Consider the following 5,661-nt stretch of genomic DNA (forward strand, 5'->3'; position numbering starts at 1 on the left):
AGATTACTTTGATATGCAGTGCAGCCAATCCTATTACTCCCAGACACAAACGGCCGCTGAGTGTTCTGTGCGTTTCACCAGCTCAGCACTTTACACCTATGTGGAAAAATAAGATTCTGTATGATATCGTCAAGGTCAAGTTGTTGGTGCCTTATCCCTTGCCCTTTGATTAGATGTTTTAAATTTTGAAACGCCTGGCCTCCGGCCCGCTATCAGCTCACCCTTGAGAGTGCCACTCCTGAGGAGATCTCCCCAGGCAGTTAGAAGCAGGTGCTAGTGGGCATCCTAGGAAGACTATGCTTTTAGTGCAGAATAAATCAATCTGAAAGAGAGGCTTTAAATCAGGAAAGATGACACTGGTGTCCCATTTAGCCTGGCTCCATCCATATGGCATTAGTCTAAGGTCAACTTCATCTCTGAGCACAGAAGACATTGTCTTGGCAAAGGTGTTTTTATTCCCTGAATTTTCTGGAGATCAATTGAAGACGTCAGTGACCCATAAAGCTCTGAGGTTGACCAGGGGTCTATTTATAGCAGCCAGTGTGTTTGCTCTGTACTGACACGCAGTACCATTGAACCAGTTGTACAGCGAGTTCAGGCTTGTTAGAGAAATAGGTGTGGGAGTTAAGGACTCACTGATAAGATGGCTTTGCTTGGTTTGGCATTAGCGGTGTTGATGGTGGTGGCAGAAGAGTAAAACTTGACTAGCGAAGTGAGGAAATTAGGTCAGCGGCGCTTCCACTGCGAACACTTCCAAAAGTTTGTTTATGAGTCACAGCTGTGAGTTAATGCAAAGTGAATAGGGGTTCCACAGAGTGCACTACAAAATCCCAAACTGTAATATTAAACTCACATGGTGTGGAAGAGCAAATAATCAATTAGAAGCAAAATAAATTGGATGGCAGGCAAGAAAGGGATGGACAGCTGATGACATATTCATCAAGGCACAATCACCACAGAGGAATTTTCCAGTTCTGTACTTACTGAGTGACAGATGGAGAATGCTGCCTCTTAAACAGCTTCCCTGGGAGACTGGTTTTAAGAAAATGGGACCATGCAATGCATTTTAGCTATTCAGAGAGGAGACTTGTTTTAAAGCTAGAGGGTAAGTAATAAAGAATTCCTCTTTTACCTGAAATAATAAAACAGAGGAGGTTGAATTATGCATCTAATCCCAATGTGTGCATTTCTAACTAAGTGAGAATTGAAAATTGCAAAATAAAGGTGATGAATCCAAGACAATGAGCTCCTTCTCTAAGTGCACACCTTATCCCATATTAATTAGCACCCACACACAGAAACTAATTTAGGTGATGAAAAGTTAAATATCCCATTTTTCAGCCTGTAGCTTAGTCCACTGTCTTACACTAGGATATTAGCTTCCTCACTGACCAAACAATGCAACTCCTCAGGCTATGCTCCCTCTCCAGGATGTGATAGCCAAGGAGAGGACAGTCACTGTGATACATTTGTTTCTCTGGCCCACAGAGCATGCTCCAAATGAATCACACAAATGTTTATTTAAAGCGATTCATTCCTCTAACAGTGTATTATTCATCAGGTTTTTGAGGGCATCCTGGCTTATAATATAGCTTGTCTTTTTCTCCAACTGACTGAAGCACGGCTAAATTGTCCTGAATAATTCAGGGGGCTGGTAAATAAAACAGCAGACGGGGCTGGCGTTTGCCTGGATAGAACTGACTGAAAGGACTCTTCAGTCTCCAGGTGAGGAGTCTGCTCCTCTTTCAGAAGCAGGGATGCAAGAGAGAAATGCACATTATTTAAGCTTGGAAACACTGGGCCTTGGTCCAACACAGGAAGCTACTGTAGGAGATGGAGGAGGGAGGGAGGAGGAGAGGAAGAGCAGTTGGCAGCCCATAGTTGAGCCTGGAGTGGGAAACAAACAGTACCAGTGAACAGAAGGCAGGACCTCGGAGGAGGGGGAGGCTCGAAGGGCTGGACAGCACAGCATCAGAGCAAAGAAAACCTGTGGCGGAGTATTAAAGACCTTCGGCACAATATAGTCCTCTAACATTATCTGACATTTTGTTCATAAATATACTATAAGTATATTTAGAGAGATCCAGAAAACCCATTTAGCCACCAAGACAGTTCATAAATACATGCAGTATTGTGAAGCCATGTCCTCCATGCTGGGATGTCTGAGGGGCACCAACCCTTAAGGAGTACAGTGCAGTATAGTACAATGAAAGTTGTGCATAAATACAATACAGTAGTAATACAGTATATCCTTCACTGGCTCTTTATCATAGGTATCCCAGATTGCTGTGTTTGTCCATTTATTCAGTATCATCAAGTTTCAGTATGGTGCTTTCTCAGTATAAAAAGAACGCTCAAGTGGAGAAGCCAATGCACAGAACAAAACCCTGAGGGAGGCTGAGTGAATTGTCTGGTGTGTTTAGGCTACTACTTTCTGTGCCGGCTCTAAATAAAGTTTGAATCAATCTGAAAATGTTTTGTCCCTCCATATGCTCCCCGATTTGAGTGTCTTGATAGAATTTCTTGAGTTCAATTTTAAATGATCTAGGATCAAAGTAATCTATCCGTTGTACCATCACAGTTTGGAAACATTTAGAGATAAAACTAGGTTTATCTTGTTGAGACTTGAGGTTCCTGGGCTGGTTGCACAAGTACAATGTGTTTTTTTTGTTTGTCTTGCTCGCGATTAATATAATGAATGCACTCTATACAGTAGCTGGAGTACATCCATAGGGCATAGATATGACTTTAGACAAGTGGGCATCGACATCATAATAGAGATGGTGATCCAAACTAATGGAGGCTCCCTCAGCCATCAGGGTGTATTTCCTATTCACAGCATAATATGATATGATTGCTAGGGCACGGTCCACCATGAAATATGGGCATGACAGGTCTCTTATAAGGAAAGAGACATTGGAGAGGACTGTTTTCCACCATGGATAACTGCCAGACAAAAGCCCCATTTCTCTGGGATGACTTCTTAAAAAGCAATGTGTTACACAACGATTACAACACAAGTAACGATATGTGCTTGGTACAGCAGTATTTTCTTTGTGATGGAAACATCAAATATAGCAGATTAGGAGAACATGAATCCATGTGCTGAATGTGATGCTATAAGCCTATATGAGTACTTACACCTAAATGTTGTTATTTTTTATGTCGGTTATCTTTATTTTCACTATATTTATTAAAATACAATAAAATAAGCAATTCTATGCATAAGCCACATGGTCATCCATCTTAATAAATTAATCTTCAATTCATCATCAATCATCAATTATTAATATTAAAGCTCCATAAAACAGTATTTGTTACACTATTACTGAACCAAAATATTTCAGGGAAAGAGGTATTGGTAATGCAGATAAAGTTGAGAATCAACATCTCACTCTTCGGGTCTGTGCAGCTTTCAGCTCGCTGATGTGCTGTCTAAGTGATCAACCGGCCAGATAATTTATCATTGGTCATGCACCCAATCTTACAGCTTACAGCGGGTAACAGATCAGTCAGACAAAGCACACAGGAACTAGCAGGCAGGTGATTCAAAAGCTAAGGAACTTTGGGCAAACTGTTTCAGAGCCTTCAATATAAAAACCGTAATGAGCACATGGAAAACAGCTGTGCAGGGAGGCAAAGGGTTAGTCGAGGTAATGCAGAGGTCTCCTCGAAGGAATACTTGGCTGCGGGTACACATTGCTATTTCATTAGTTTTTTTTAGATCTGATCATAGTGATTCAATTTTTTATGAGAGAATGCCACTATTTATCCATTCTTGGTAATAAGCCCTCCCATACACAGTGCTCTCGTGGTTGTAATTTAGAACGATGCTGGCATTATCATCCATTGCTTCACACTGCTCAGATGACTAGATGGCATCCAGTCAATGTAGCGTTTTGATCCCGGTGCAACTCTGACCACTTCTGGTTCTGAAGCTGCAAGCCCAAGTTGTGACGTACTTCTTATAATTTTGATGTGGAATGTGGAATCAACATGGACGCTACTACAAAGATGTGTTGTATTAGTATTATCAGAACATATAAACAACACGCAGACATCTACAATATCTTATATCAATTTAATTTCTAAAGCCAACAAAAAAAAGGCTGTGAAAACTGTCAACATATGGTCCTCTTAATATCTTTGTATAATACTACCCCTGGCAAAATACAGTGCCTTGCGAAATATTCGGCCCCTTTAGTGCAGCAAACTCTCTCCAGAAGTTCAGTGAGGATCTCTGAATGATCCAATGTTGACCTAAATGACTAATGATGATCCACCTGTGGGAGACTCTGTCCATAGGACTACAATCAGTCGTATACTGCACAAATATGGCCTTTATGGAAGAGTGGCAAGAAGAAAGCCATTTCTTAAAGATATCCATAAAAAGTCTCATTTAAAGTTTGCCACAAGCCACCTTTGGCAACAATGCAAAACGTTATGTTTGGCGTAAAGGCAACACAGCTCATCACCCTGAACACACCATCCCCACTGTCAAACATGGTGGTGGCAGCATCAGTTTTTTATTTGTTAAAAAGGTTTGAAATATCCAATAAATTTCGTTCCACTTCATGATTGTGTCCCACTTGTTGTTGGTTCTTCACAAAAAATTACAGTTTTATATCTTTATGTTTGAAGCCTGCAATGTGGCAAAAGGTTGAAAAGTTCAAGGGGGCCGAATACTTTCGCAAGGCACTGTATATATTATTTGTGTCTCCCTATATATTTGTATACTGTTCTGTGGTCCTCCATTTGTTCAAATTTCGCATCTCTTCTTACTTCTAACAAACCAGACAACTACTACTACTGCTACTGCTAATTCTTCTGAAACGCACTCTGTAGAGCAGTTTGTCAGTTTGGGCTACTGTAGAAATATACAACATGGACCCATGCTGTATGTAGATAGAAATGGCTCATTCTAAGGTAATAAAAACATAACGGTTCATTATGTAAGGTTTTTATACACCACTTGAAACATAGTTATGTACATTATATTGATTTCTGTCCTCCATTAAATATCACACACTGGACCTTTAAACATTAGGTTTCTTTATTCTAACATACCAATACAAAAGTAAAGTAGTACAAGGAGGGCACAAAAGGTTATATAATGGTCAGGTTATCATGAGGTAAGAGGGATTACTTAGCAACTACTCGGTTTAATGTATCACTTAACTAGGGGGTGGACAAAAAGACTAACTAATGATTAAGTAATGAGTCATTAATGAGTCGTTAATTTTGTGCCACTCAGTGGCTGATTCAGATCAGGAACGACTCATGAAGAAAGTGGTCAGTGGGCCGGTTCACAGATATTTATGAAATAATCATTATTTAATTATTCATTCAATAGTCGAAGATTCGCAATTGCCGCGCACAAAAAAACACACATGATTCGACTATAGGCAGGACTTGACGATTCTGATTCGACTATGTAAATCCTGAGTAAAATATACTGACTGCAGTAATTAAAGGATCTCAGGACAGAAATAAAGCCAAAGCAGATTAAGAATATGTTCAAGTTTTTGTTTTATTTGATTTGATATACGCTTTAATCATAGCAGTTTCTATTTTTCTGGATCCTTAGAGCCATCAATATAAAAAGTGCAGGTATGGTCATTGTATAGTCACATGTTCAATACACCCTCCAATAATGTATGT

The sequence above is a fragment of the Micropterus salmoides genome, unplaced genomic scaffold (genome assembly GCF_014851395.1).
Source record: "Micropterus salmoides isolate LMB-PRFRI ecotype aquatic unplaced genomic scaffold, ASM1485139v1 Ms_hic_scaffold_2392, whole genome shotgun sequence".
Classification (NCBI taxonomy): domain Eukaryota; kingdom Metazoa; phylum Chordata; class Actinopteri; order Centrarchiformes; family Centrarchidae; genus Micropterus; species Micropterus salmoides.